The following is a 15,668-nucleotide window of genomic DNA, read 5'->3' as shown; positions in this document are numbered from 1 at the left end:
ACAAATAAACAACAGTGCTATTAAAATTAAAAATAAAAAATAACAACCATTGAAAAATCCATACAACGGTCAATAGCACAAAACAGCACTAAGGAGTATTGTGTGAATTGCCCATGGCCATTTTCTGTTTTTTTTTTCTTTCTTTGGAAATAATGCTTTGAAGGTTAACGAGAGATTTACCACTCTACTAGCAAAGTTAACCCTTAAATTACCCTGCGAAAGAAATTTCTATAATGTACTTGTCTATCTTTCAATTTGAACAGTACCATTAACTTTTAAAAGGGGATACTTGCCGAAAAGATAATGACTGAATGGTGAACAGTGCAGACCATATAAAAAACACTGAATAGAAATATTTCCTATATGTCAGCATATTGTTATGGATTATATATAGCTAGATTTTCTATTCTTTAGAAGTATCTTTGGTTCGCAAACATCTTATAGGTCAATATAATATATATAGATAGAATCTAAATGTCTCAAAGAAAAATTTAACTTCGAACGAAAGCTGAACTTTGTTACGTCATAAGTTTGCGTGTGACGTTGCTTATAAGGATCTTACATGCCTGCCTGTGTAAGACGGGGTTTTCCCTACCCAAGGGATAGTGTGGAATGGAACACCGAGCGTTAGCGAGGTTTTTTATCCATGCTGTCCCGAGGGTAGGGAAAACAGCTGTCTTATACAGGCAGACATGTTAGATAATTTTTCTTTCTTGCCTATCATGTTCAAAATAGATCGTGGAGACAAATAGGTTTGGGTATTTCCTGACATTATTTATAAAGTTTATGACGTCACAATGCTACCAGTACTATGTGACGTCACCTTAGTGCACGCTATTTTAGACAAGGTTTTTCCCTAGGGAAAGACAGGAATATCTATCCCCGGCGCGTGCTCGGATAAATGTATACTTTCCCCGCTAGGTAGGCAAGAACATACAAACATACAATTAGCATATATGAATGATATTTCAATTTTTGATGTCCGCAGGCAAACCTAAAATATGTTATAAACCGGTATAACACTAACATGACACCCCATTAGAGAAACGTCGTTTACGACCTACTTAACACATGACAAAAAATACGGATACATCGGGACATAATCATGTACAATTAAGAAATATTTCAAAGAAGCCTAACCTGAAGTGCTTTAACGTAAAACATAAAGGGAGCAAGAAGAAAGTTGGAATGGTCAATATCCTTAATAAAGAAAAACTATTTTAACTTGTTGGAAGAAACAGCGTTAATGAAGTTATTACTCACTGAGATAAGCTCTATCATTAGTGACAAAACACTAGACTGTATAAAGTAAAACATATAAATTGAGGTCGATTTGAGGTTACCATATTAGTATACCAATGTACCCAATAACTTGTTTTAAGCCACAGTACCAAGATAATAACTTCCAAGAACACGGCTTTGCAAGTTGCAAAACAAAAGAACGCTCCCTCCGTACTCACCTATTTGATATAACAAATTAAATTCACGTAGTGGTTTCTCGATGGCCTGTAGCATAGGCGGCTGATGTTCAATGCTACGACACTTAGTTTTCATTAAAATTTTCTAGTTATATATACAAATGTATATTCATTTAACGGTTACAGTTTAATATATAAATCCATTTTGATAATATTTTGCTGGACTATGATTCATAAAGGTTTGCTTTTCATGTCTTTCTGTTTGATGCTGTCTTCACCAAATTCTTATAATTATATTAGTGTTTTATCTGTGTTTTTCTTTTTCGTATCTTTTTTATGTTTGAAAATAAATAATAAAGCACATTTCAGCGTTCGTTTTTTATTTATTATCGTATCATACACACATATAGGTACAATATGACAATATATTACGATGTAAGGTCTGTAACACATCATGCCCTCGAATTCCCAAATTCAAAATGGCCGCCACGGGACCCTCGAGTTCGAGCCATCGAAGTTCGACTGTATTTGAACAGATATTTGCCAGATTCAGGTCGGTGTCTGGATTGCTTCCAAAAAATTAGATTTGTACGATATAATAAAAAGGGGTCTTAATTCAAGACCCGGGTGTTAGTTTTGGAACATGTCTGGGTCGTGGCTGGAGTATTTATTGTTAATGTAATGTTTTTTAAATGTTATACCCCCCTAAATTGTGTCTAAGTTGCCAAAATAATAAATAGATTATGAGATATACTGTAGATCTATATTTAATTTATTAAATTTTGTCATCCAGGGTAAGAGCCGCGAGTACCTTTCTTACACTCCTGAAACGCCTGAGAAGAACTGCCACTGACCATGGACTACATCTACGCTCTACTACTTTATTTTATTATCAGTAAACTTTTTTAAAACTTTAAAAACACATCTAAAACATAGCATTGAATTTTATATACGTCCGATTGTTGACAGTACACAGGTTATTTATAGATTACACGCCACGCCTACTGCATAAATGTGTCATATCGATAAATATGCTTATTTTATATTCTCGTAAACATTCAATGTATTTCTATGGTGGCTGATTTCTGCCATTTCGCGTTTTCGCTCCGCGGCCCTGCCAAGCGAAAACACGAGAATTAACAAGTTAAAATGGCGGGGGCGCGGGGCGAAAACTCGCTATTTAGCGTGGGCGCGGAGCGAAAACACGATAATTAGCGGGGTCGCGGGGCGAAAAGTCGACATTTAGTAACTCTGATGGCGCGGGCGCGGTGCGAAAACTCGACGTTTGAAGAGCGCTAATTATCGTGTTTTCGCCGCGCGCCCTCGCCAATTTAGTTACTAAATCTCGACTTTTCGCCCCGCGACTCCGACAATTAGCGAGTTTTCGCCCCGCGCCCCCGCCACTGTAATGCTTAAATTTCGCTTTTCGCCCCGCGAGCTCGCTAATTAGCGGTTTGTCACCCCGCGACCCCGCCATTTTATTTCTCTAATTTCGACCTTTCGCAGCGCGACTTTTTGCATTTTCGTTTTGTAAGTGTTACGCATTGCAATTATCTATGTGGCTGATTTGTGCCATTTCGACTTTTCGCACCGCGATCTCGCCGAGCGAAAACACGAGGATTAAGATTGTTAAAATGGCGGGGGCGCGGGGCGAAAACTCGCTGTTTAGCGGGGTCGCGGGGCGAAAAGTCGAGATTTAGTAACTGGAATGTCGAGGGCGCGGTGCGAAAAGACGAAGTTTAAGCAGCGCTAATTATCGTGTTTTCGCTCCGCGCCCCCGACATACCAGTTACTCGTGGGAGGGGTACCTCCAACTCAAAAGACTGAAATAAAGGTATGAAATGGTGGCTTTTGGTGCATAATTAATTCTAAATTTTGACTGCAACTTTGATGAATATACAAAAATGTAGTTCACCTCTCAGCCGACCGTGGGGAGGGGGTGGACACGAACCCTCTGGAACCGTGTCCTGGATCAGAGTCTGTTTTCAATAATTGCCTTTTTTCACAAAATGGGTTCGCTACTGCGTATGCCTTTTTCAACATGTCTTTAGAATGTTATTTTATAGTAGTAAATGACTATATCACTTGTCTCTCCGTATGCATCTGTCAAGTTCATTAAACCTTATTTACAACAATGTCCATGAAAGCCTTATCCGAGTGTTATTAGAATGGATTAATTCTCTCGCATTGAACGTACACATGCATGGAATGTACACTTACAAACCTAGGTTAATCCTAATGTCCAAACCTTCTTCAGAATAGAAACACTCAATGTGTGCGTACTTACGTTGGTATGTTTAGGACATGCATTTTGTTTTGTTTAAGATTGAATTATCTCGTGCGCACGACATCTTATCTTGTGCTCTCGACATCTTATCTCGTGCGCACGGCAACTTATCTCGAGCGCACGACATCTTATATTTGTTCACGACATCTTATCTCTTGCGTACGACACCTTATCTCGTGCGCATGACATCTTATCTTGTGCTCTAAATATCTTATCTCGTGCACAAGACATATTATCTCGTTAGCACGAAAAATTATCTCAAATGCACGACATCTCATCTTTGCTCACGACGTCTTATCTCGTGCGCACGACATCTTATCTCGAGCGCACGACAGCTTATTATTGCTCACGACATCTCGTGCGCATGACATCTTATCCCGAGCGCATGGCAACTAATCTCGAGCATTCGGCATTTTTTCTCGAGTGTACGACACCTTATCTCGACCGAACGACATCTCATCTCCTGTTCATGACATTTTAGCATTTGGAAATTGGCATTGCACACCGGCCATCCAAGCCTAGTTGTGTATATTGTATAATTGTTATGGTTAAATGATTTTCCCTGGAGTCATGGCCCTTACTTTGTGGCAGCTTGTCTGACAAACTCCCAGATGATATATTTCCAATGCCAACAATAGCCTGCTACAGGGTTGTCACTTCCCTTGAAAATGCTGTTTTTTAAGATCAGTGAATTGTCAGGGATATCTTGATAATGGTCAGTGAAAAATGAAATTTTAGAAAAGTCAGGAAAAAGTCAGAGAAAAATGACATTCTGGGTCGATGATTAAAATGCACATATTTCATATTATATGTGCACGTATAAAAACATGTGTACACGTGTAAATGTATACGTCCACGTGTATATTTTATACATGCACGCGTGAACACCCACATATTTTAAAAGCATGCGTTTAAAAATATACACGTGGACGTATATTTAAGCGTGCATGCACATTCTAGCTGCACTTACATATACGCCTGTACTTACACATTTACATGTGTACGCGTAAATATATACGTACACGTGTAATTTAACGCGTGCATGAGTAATTCTGGGTATATTATATTTACGCGTACATCTACATATTTACCATTGTACGCATGTAATTTTATGCGAGCACGCTTGATTCTTGATGCTTGTATATTTAGAAATTTACAAGCAAGCGTATATCTATACGTAAGCTTGCAATTATACGTACACGTATATATACACGTGCACGCATATATGGACATGCACGAGTAAATTTATACACACGTGCACGTCCATATAAGCATGTACCTACATATTTACATTTGCACATATATTTTTATCACATGTTTGATGTCACGGGTATGAAATAAAGCCACTACATGAATTTGATAATACACTAACGTAATAAAGCTTTGACGTTGACGTCGTTTTAAGTATAGGAGACGTTGGTCGAATTAACTTGGTCTATAATAGGTAAAGAAAGAAGAAGTTTTGATGTTTCAGCAGAAAAAAAGTTACTTGTGATAAAAAGTATATTACGTTTGTGTCTTCCCACACTGGATTAATTAAACTTGTTATGAATGAATAAAATTGATAAAATGCTCGATAGAGCCTCGCATTTTATTATTTTATTCAATTCATTTAATTAATAAATTCAGTATGACAAGACAGTCCTGAAATATCCTCTATATAAGTGCACGTGTATTTTGAAATGTGCGCTCATGCAACGCAGAGACGAAATATGGTATATGACCCGTATTGCTGGCTTATATCCCTGTGTCATCAACTTCCTTTCAATTTTCACTAGTTTATGTAAGTAGTTTCAAGAGTAAAATGGATGCACGGATGTTACTGGCGAGCACTCCAGGAAAATACAATTGGGATCATGTATATGTTTATTTCACAGGAAACATACAATAGTATATTTAAATTTCCGTTTGACATAGAGCGAAAACACTAGAATTTACAAGTTAAAATGGCAGGGTCGCGGGGCGAAAACTCGCTATTTAGCGTGGGCGCGGAGCGAACACACGATGATTAGCGGGGTCGCGGGGCGAGAGTTAGTAACTGGTATGTCGGGGGCGCGTGGCGAAAACACGATAATTAGCGCTGCATAAACGCCGAGTTTTCGCACCGCGCCCCCGACATTCCAGTTCCTAAATCTCGCCCTTCGACACCGCTAATTATCGTGTTTTCGCTTCGCGCCCCTACTAAATAGCGAGTTTTCGCCCCGCGAGGGGCGAGATTTAGAAACTGGAATGTCGGGAACGCGGTGCGAAAACTCGGCGTTTAAGCAGCGCTAATTATCGTGTTTTCGTCTCGCGCCCCCGACAAACCAGTTACTAACTCTCGCCCTGCGACCCCGCTAATTATCGTGTTTTCGCTCCGCGCCCACGCTAAATAGCGAGTTTTCGCCCCGCGCCCCGCCATTTTAACTTGTAAATTCTCGTGCTTTCGCTTGGTGGGGTCGTGGAGCGAAAACGCGAAATGGCAGAAATCAGCCACCATAGTAACACCTAGTTCCTTTAGGGTCAATGACTTCTGTCTGATGACATATGTGATGCGCGAAGATAGGGTGACAATGCGCAAAGTCGCGATGGAAAAAATGTGCGTACTCAGTTACTTTGCAAATCGTCACCGCCAATTTGTGTGTCGCCGTTATAACTCCGCGCTTCACATATCGCCTTTGAGTCTAATTATTAGAGAGAATGCGATTGTCTGACTGGAACATCGCACCAAGTTTCTTTGAAAGTTGATTATGTATTCGTTGTTTAACTGTTAAAACTAGCTTTTCCAGTAAATACAGATGATTGTGATTTTTTTTCACCTTTTCAGATGGAAGTCTACCACTTACATTTGGGGAACTTATGTCGTTCATTACGGGAGCTGACCACATCCCGCCATGCGGCTTCTGCCAAAAAGTTATAATTAGTTTCTACGACCAAACAGATGGAACAGTTCGGTACCCGTCAGTGTCAACATGTGCATTCTATCTATGGCTCCTACGAGGAATGGATAATGCAAAGGATTTTGCAGAGCTGATGATGGATGCCGTGAAAAATTCTCACGGTTTTCTAAAAATTTAATGCAGTTCAATTTCATTTACATTTTAAGAGGAGTATCCTAACATTGGAGTATGTGACGATTTCAGTAATAGATCCGTTAATTATTGAAAGGAAACAATTTTTTGAGTCGGCTAAAGGCTGAAAGCCTTTTGACGAGTCCTTGCTGTTCAGCGATTCTCTAAATGGACCGAATAACACGTGAAGGGATGTAGTTCCATTAGATTTCTCAAACTTCAAACAGTTCACTGCATGAATGAAGTTAAATTGTGTCAATTCCCTTTGCTATGACCAATATACGATGTAATCTGTCATATTTATGACTTGTAATTGTGCAATACTCGAATGTAACTCATTAAGCATAAATGTGCATTTTAAGAATTGCGCAGGCTTACAAAGCTTGGGTAACATCCAGCGAAAGACAAAAAATAGTTCCACAGGGCTCCAGATAAGATGCGTATTAGCGTAAATTACGTATAGAAATAATGCAAATACGCATGTCTAATAATTTCTAAGCGTATAAAAACGTATATAAAATTACAGAAACGCACACAATGCTTTTTTAAAAACATAATCTGAATCGTCCGGATGCGTTAGGTAACATAGCCGATCAGCCTTAATTCTCCCACATTGAACGTAAACACGCATCGTATGATTTCTATAAACTTTGCGTGGGTTGAATTTTGCAGTCAGTAAACGGATAAATTATCGGAAGAAGAAGCTCTTACTGGTTTGTTTAGTTACTACTGATATTAAAAATGATTTTAATTCTTATTTTTCGAGAAATAAACAAATCGGCGAAACATTAAATTGTATTTTCTTGTAGTTTTTGAAATCGAAAGTAGATCGTCTATGTTTGGCTGCTTTCACGAAACGAAACGAAACAACTTTTTTATGAAAAGATTTAAATAAGAGGTAATTTAACCGTAAACTTCAATGTCAGATACTGCCAATTGCTGCTAAATGTCTTCGTATCATCACAATTTGTAAAATATATTGTTGAAACTGGAGAAAAGTGTAATCGTATCCGGATATAATATTTTGGGTAAATATCGAGCTGTGTTAAGAAATTTTAAGAAAAAAACTAAAAACAAACTGAAACTGGTAGACTATACTGTCAGTACATCAATCATTAGCCGACTCAGGCCCTTCAGGCCTTTGATTTAACATTTTATTTTAATGTCACAAGTTAGTGGCCTTGAGACTGTTTTTAAGTTTAGTTCATTGTTGTATTTAACTGTTAATTGTACCCCTGCCCCCACCCCCTGCACAAACGAAGTTGTAAAGGGGTATACTGGTTTCAGGTTGTCTGTCTGTCCGTTAGTCCGTCCGTAGACGCAATATGTTTTCGCACTATATCTCTGAAACCCCTTGACACAATTTAATGAAACTTCACATAAGTGATCAGTACCAACACAGGTTGTGCTTAGGTTCTTTAAAAAATTGTGTGCAGTTATTATATGGGACTTTGTTTTTCTTTGTTACCATGCTCTATGCATAGTCTGCATATGCAATCTTGTGCGCGCCGAATCTGCTTAACCTTTGAACGCAATTTAATGAAACTTCATGCAAGTGATCAGTACCAATCCTAGTTGTGCATGGTGCATGATAGGTTCTTTCTGAAAAATAAATCTGCAGAGTTATGGGACTTTGTTTTCTGTGACCATATTATTTACATAGTTTGCATATAATTTATTGAAACTTTACACAAATGGTCAGTACCAACCTTAGATGTGCACGGTGCATGTTAGGTTTTTTTTTTTCAGAAAAAAAACTTGCAGAGTTATGGGACTTTGTTTCTTGTTACTATTTTATATACATGTTTACAGTCTGCAAAATTTTGCAATCTTGTGCGCGTCAAATATCCTTATATTTATATAAGACTGTCTTTTTTTCCCTACATAGACTTTTTGTGACGTCTTTTAAATGCAATATACTGTGTCAATGCAAGCAGGGGGTATATTCATCACCTTCAGTGATAGCTCTAGTTAACAGCTGTCATCCACAGCGTGTGAAGGATTACACATATAACTAATCTTATGTTTCCAGTGGTGTAACATGTCACTTTCGGAGATTTGCAAATTGTCTATGTTAAGAGTTTGTCTATTACGAGACGATATTTGAATCCATTACAAATTTTGAAAGTTTATTGTTTATTCACCCTAGAAAATTAATGCATGTGTGATTTGATCAGCGTTAGACATGGTATTACATACAGCTGAGTACATTTCTAATGAATATGTTGTCACATAATTGAAACTGATGTACGCGAGTTGCATAGTATCGTGGCATATTTCTACCGTAATATAACCACTAAAGGTTCGCGAATTAATTCATGTTTAACACATAATAATCACGAAAACTATCTGGTTATCTATTTAGCATTCGTAATAAATTGACCGTAAGATAAATATCATAACGGAAATAATTGTCATTGCCCAGAACTGCCACCAGTTAACTACTGTGAAATCATTAAATTTCGTGGTTTTGGACAAACGGCAATTTCGTGGGGATATGAATTCGTGGATTATCCCCCAGCAAAGGTGAAGGTGTATAGTTTTGGGGTTGTCCATCCATCCATCAGTCCGAAGCATATCTAGGAAGTGGTTTGGAATATTTAAATAGACTTCATAAAGATTCTCGGGTAAGAAACGTTAGGCCAAACCGATTTTGTCATCATTGAGGAAACGGAGTGGAATGGATTTGTTTGTATTTATGTACATGTTTATTGCGAGATCATTCATTCGAAGATATAATACAACAAAAACAAATTTACCAGCCTTGTATGGCAGCATGTAACTGTACAGAGGACACAGACAGCCAAACGAAATAACAAACAAACGTTTTATTGCTTTTGAAAGTAGCTTTTTTTGCTAATATTAGCTTCTTTGCCATATTTAAGCAAACGTCATTGTATTAGGCTTAGAGTGTATGCTGGGTGACTATGTAGTACAATGATGTTCTGTTGTTTGGTTCTAAACAGCGGGATTTATGCACCGTATAGGCCCCGTATAACAGAATTCTGATGACACTTGATCAAGGTCTCTCTGGTTCAACGTAACCTTGTAATCAACACCACCTGGAAAGGGAAAAACATTAAAAATCTGATATCAAGCATCTCTTCTTAGTCGGATTATTAAATACGTAGGATGCTGCGGAAACTTGGATAAGAGTTACGTTTGTTATTGATACTTATTTTCATCAGGAGTACAATCAGTTTGACATTTCGCCAACACTGGCGATGTGACGGCACGGGTCACACGCACATAGAGGTTAAGTAAATGTACCAATCACGTTAGCAAGAAGTTCACATCGAGGTTGTTTATCAGTAATTCCCAAGTGTCTAGCATTGAGGCTCAAATGCCAGCAGGACGGGTGCATGCATGGTATAATGATATTTCAGAACTTCATTTCATGTGAATTATCAGATCTTACTAGCGTCAAATAACAATCACCTGTGGCAGCCTAGCACAAGAAAGAAATATGATTCAGACAAAAATAAACTAGATGCACTGTTAGTGCATTTAAAAGCGCCAATGTTCTTTGGAAATCACTATAAATACATCAGGTAATTTGAAAAGTATCACGATTCAATGTACCACTGTACCATAAAAAGAAAGAATGACATGCGCAGTTATAAAGAAAAAAATGTTTCAGATCGTTATCCATACGATTAGCCCGCCCGCTTAGTTCAATAGAGACCGCGCAGATCTTCGGATCTAGGGATCGCGAGTTCGATCCCTGGCGTTGCGTATGTTCTCCATGACGACTTGATAAAAGACATCGTGTTTGACATCATTTGTCCTCCACCTCCGATTCATGTGGGAAGTTGGCAGTTTTTTTGCGGAGAACAATGTTTTGTACTGGTACAGAATCCAGGAACACCGGTTCGGTTAACTGCCGGTCGTTACATAACTGAAATATCTGTTGAAAAAACGGTGTTAAACCCAAAACAAACAAATTATCCATACGATCATAGTTTTCCAAGTACAGACGCAAGATGAAACGAAGTGCCAGTAAGTTATACAAAATGTATCCTTAGCATTCGTATATCCATATCACCCTTTGAAACTTCTCACTTTAAAAAGAAAGTATAGGCCTACTCAATTTACCAAACAACTCGGGCATATAGTACATGAGGTCTGGTTTCCCGCTTGGAGAGTCTTCAGGTCCATTTCTCCGTATTGCATGTTGATTCCATTCCATTCGCACTCGGTCAAGCTCTTTCTGTATTATGTCCATGAAGCAGAAACGCACGCATTCTCTGATAAATAGAAATGCAATTTAATGAAGGATATCGCTCAGAAAATCTGAAAGTGTACAGATGCATATAAATATATATACAGTCAAACCTGTCTATAAAGACCACCCTTGGGAAAGCCAAGATTTGGTCTTTTTGAGAGGTGGTCTTTATTCACAGGTTAAAAATACACTGTAAATGTTAGAATGGGAAACAAAACATGTGGTCTTTGGAGCCAGGTGGTCTCTATTCAGAGGTGGTCGTTAACACAGGTTTGACTGTGTATATATATATATATTTAAAAATACAGTGGAGCAATTTATAAAACATACAAATGTAAATGGATTTTCCGTATACCAATGTTGTAGGTAACTGCATGTAGTGGTCTAAAAGTGTTGTTATTTGTGGCTAAAAGTCATTGTGTATTTGGTGGAAAATATAATATTATGGTTTTACTTACTTTACACTAACTTGAATAAGATATATGATGCAGAGTGGTAAGGTCTCTACCTCTTGCCACCAATGTCAATATGTTAAAAGACAGATTTAACAATATTTTCACCCAACAATAATTAAAAACGAGAAATGTCACAGTGGGTGACAAATGCACCCCACACCCACCCACCCCGAAAGATGGTTTCGGTTTCAACAAAGGATTGTCTACATATTGTTTGGAAACAGATTTTACTGGGAGGACCCCTGAGGCCTTGATCTTTGACACATCTACTCTATATTCAAAACGGATTATCTACCTCATAAGACCAATCATCAAGTGAAATATGGAGGCTTAAGCACAAATGGTTCTCTAGATACTAACCAGAACGGGTTTTATCATCAAGGCCCTGAGAATCTGACCTTTAACCCAGCAAACCCCAAATCAGTAGAGTTCATCTACTTCATAAGACAATCAATCTGTGAAATAAGAAGGTTTGAAGTCGAAGGGTTCTAAGATATTGATCGGAAACGGTTTTTACTATCGCGGTCCCTGTGACCTTGACCTTTGACCCAACAACCACAAAATCAATACAGTTCCTCTACTCCATAAGATGAATCACCCTGTGAAATAAGAAGGTTCTAAGTCAAAGGGTGCTTAAGATACCAACGGATCGGAAATGAATGTGTGGGACGAACGGACAAGTCGACTACAGGATTTTAGCAATTAAATAGATGGTTTTTATGAAAGCCAAGAAAATCGTGCAATTTGATTGGTTAAAATGCATGGTTTATATGGAAACAATCTAAATTGTTTGTGCGACGGCCCTGATGTTTACAAGATGTGGATAAAATCGAATGATTGTTTCTAGATAAAAACCTTTCATATGAACACCATACTGAAGTGCTGTAATAGTGAAAAATAGGATATACTTCGTTGTTTCTGGATAAATATCTATAAATTGATAATTCGTTTTCATTTCCAGTAGCATGGCGACGGTTTTAATGCAAAAAATTTGATAAAGCAACGGATTTCAAAATTTCAGGCAGAAGTGATAATATACATGTAGCTTTATTAGACATGCCAGAGAGCACGTAAAACGCAAGAACTTTTTCGGCAGGCCGATTGTGTGCTACATCTTTTATGAGGGCAGGACAAAATCAATTTAAAAGACATGTAGCATAGTCCAGTAAGTTGCACGTTTGATTAAAACTATACTGGCCATCTTTCTTGACAGATAGCTTATGTCCTAATATGAAATGGTCCAATTTCAATTGAAAAGTTTCTAGTAATATATCAGTTAATTGATATTGGCTTTATATGCTCACATGTGTAGTTCGTCACTTGTTGAGAGAAGTCCAGCGTTTTCCATATCTTTAAAGAGATCTATCCAGTACTGACATCCACCTTGTCTGTTTGACAGCCACCAACGCTCTATACGCTGTAGTGAAAAATAGATTTAGAATTAACTGAAACTTTAATACTTGTTTTTGGGAACGGTTCTCGCCGGAAATAAAGAATTTAGAAACATTGCTTTTGCGACAAGGTGTGTCTTAAAAGTAGTCAGTTCTCTGATCAACATACTAGGATTCATTCTCATTACTTTATTCTGTTTTCTCTTCGTTTCATCTGTATATTCTATTGTATAACAGAAGTTTACTGAAGTTTTGAAAATTTCGAGATGGTTCACGGTAAAAGTATACACATGTAGCTGTTTGCTGCAAGCTAGGGGCGAAGCGCATATTGTATTACGCAGAAGCGTCGGTTAACACTTGGTAACTGCATTGACTTGAAAAATAAGTTATGCAATGTTGTAAATGCATATATTCTATGTTAGTGCATGGAGCAAGCCACGTTTCCGTTGTAAATTAGGTATTTTATAGTATTGGTGTACACTCAACAAAAGTTAAAATCGACCACCTATAGGTATTTCAGAAAATTATCAAGAACTATAAACTATAAAATAACTTTTATTTCGTCTCAGATTCATTTCCATACAATACGTGAGAATTTCATCGAAATTAAGTAAACATATTACTCAGTAATAAAAACAATGAGGAGTATCACAAAGTAAAAGTCACATAATCTGTCTCACTTCAATATCTCGTATATTTTCACAAAGAGATGGATCTTTTCGGACACGAAATAAAAGTTGTTATTCCATAGCTCATAGATAACTTTTGTTGAGTGTATAGAGAAATACATTCTGTGATCAGCGGTCATACTACCTGATTAGAATGTGAACTCCCAATTATTACACTACGTTCTGCGCTCATGTCATCCGAATGTTCCCATCGAAACGCCATTTCCATGTCTTGGACCAATACATTTTCGGTTCCTGCGTCAGTTCGAATTACACCTTGGAACCCTGCAACCAATCACTTATAATGTATACATGCATATATATACTTTTCACTTCATTATCTGGAAATGCATTTCTATTTTTAAGGTCCTTGTAAAGACAACTGATCAACTTTGCCAAGGAAAATAATTTGGGTGGAAAATGTTCACGTCAGTTGTTGACACCGATAGTTATATTTATAAAAAGGAAGTAAGAGTACAGTAACTGTTCTGAAGAAATGCCTCTGATAATTAAACCCAGTTCAAACCATATCAGTGTGTACAGTTCTGTCACGGGTTAACGACTTGAAATAATGGTAATACTTCCGTAGCATATACTTTCATCTTGTGTATTGTAAAATAAAGGTAATACAAGTATAACCTAACATTATTGAAACTGAATTAGAGAACAAACTTTAATCAACTACAGCAAAAGACTAAGACAGACATTCTAAGTAGTCTGCCAGCCAAATGTTTATAGCTCGATTGTGAAGAAAGCTTGTGGCTTATTAGAGTCACTTTCCAGTGCGCTTCCTGCTTAAACAGTATATGTACTGTTATATTATTATGAGGCGAGGTCGCCACCTGGTAAGATTCGAACCCACAACGTACGGGTTGATCGGCCGACACCTTAGGCTAAACTCTACCGTAGTACGAGTACTTCATGACTTGTATTCTCACCATTTATAGCATTTAAATACTCCAGAAAGAAGGTCGCTACAACTTTTGGATCGTTGTTAGATCTGGCAACTTTCAGCCAAGTATTTTTCTAGAAAATCTGAAGTGGAAAAATGTTAAAGAAACTGTGTCATTACCCTCAACAAATTTATAATTGGTCACCAGTATTTTATTGAAAAGTAGAAGGCCACACTGCTGAAAATTGTATGAAACATTTTCATTGTGCAAAGAAGGCAAAGTACTCAATTTAAGATCGGATATTCTCAGTTTGATTGCAATCAGTTTTTATATACATTGTATTTTATCAACGATTTCTGGATTAAGCCACCACTCTTTAAAAAAGTCGCATTTGTAGATTTAAGAAAGTGACCGATTAGAAATTTTGTTGAGTATAGAAATTGGGTGAGACGATTTCGGAAAATATAAACTTGAATCTCAATGGTCTGTTACATACTACCATCAACATGAAATACTACACTTTATATTATATTATGTTAAATATGTACCCAAACAGAATCGGTTCGAGCCAACGAGGTTTGTTTATAAGTCATTTTATGCCCAACATAATGAAGATATTTCGGGATTCTTCTGTATAAACCTTTACACAAGCTCATACTGCTATAAAACATATATATATACTGAAATGCCTAAGGAACTTACCCACATATTGCCCCATGGATGGGAAAACCGTACGGCTTCAGCTTATCGTATCCATCGATATGCACCAACTTAGATTATGTCTTTTAGAGCTTTATCAACAAAAGAGGGCGATATTATTCCGTTTCTTGAATATAAAATCCTTCATATTCCACTACAATTACATTTTTACTGGTCCTTTTCGTATTAAAACAAATGTTTTAATTCAGTCATATTGTATGTGTCTGGTTCTTTTTAGCCGTTAATAACGTAGTTAACGTGCTAAACACCAACGGTAATTTCCGATTTAAAATGTACTTGAATCTACCGTGCACGAAGTTTAGCCTATTTGATCGTTCTATAATGTACTTGGGAGTAGTGGGTAACATAGTACAACATACTTTAACGTAGTGGTTGTCATAGTTAATCAGTACTGGGGAACGTACGTTAAAGGACGACAACGTACGTAACTCTTATGAAGAGCTACTCACGGCTACGTTGAGGTTAAAGTACGTTCAACATTAATTCATTCATTATCATTTAGTTTAAACTGCCATACAGTGCCTTATCTAGACTAAATGAAAACATTTATTTTTAGTACGT

General features: G+C 37.4%; 1 pseudogene; it reads right to left on the bottom strand.

Annotated features, from left to right (window-relative positions):
- Positions 1 to 9,713: 9,713 nt before the first annotated feature.
- LOC123533167 (uncharacterized) lies at positions 9,714 to 15,157 on the bottom strand (annotated as a pseudogene).
- Positions 15,158 to 15,668: the final 511 nt, after the last annotated feature.

This window comes from Mercenaria mercenaria, unplaced genomic scaffold (assembly GCF_021730395.1).
Source record: "Mercenaria mercenaria strain notata unplaced genomic scaffold, MADL_Memer_1 contig_2163, whole genome shotgun sequence".
In the NCBI taxonomy this organism is placed as follows: domain Eukaryota; kingdom Metazoa; phylum Mollusca; class Bivalvia; order Venerida; family Veneridae; genus Mercenaria; species Mercenaria mercenaria.
Note: the sequence above shows the minus strand (reverse complement) of the source record. Positions and strands in the feature narration are given on the sequence as shown.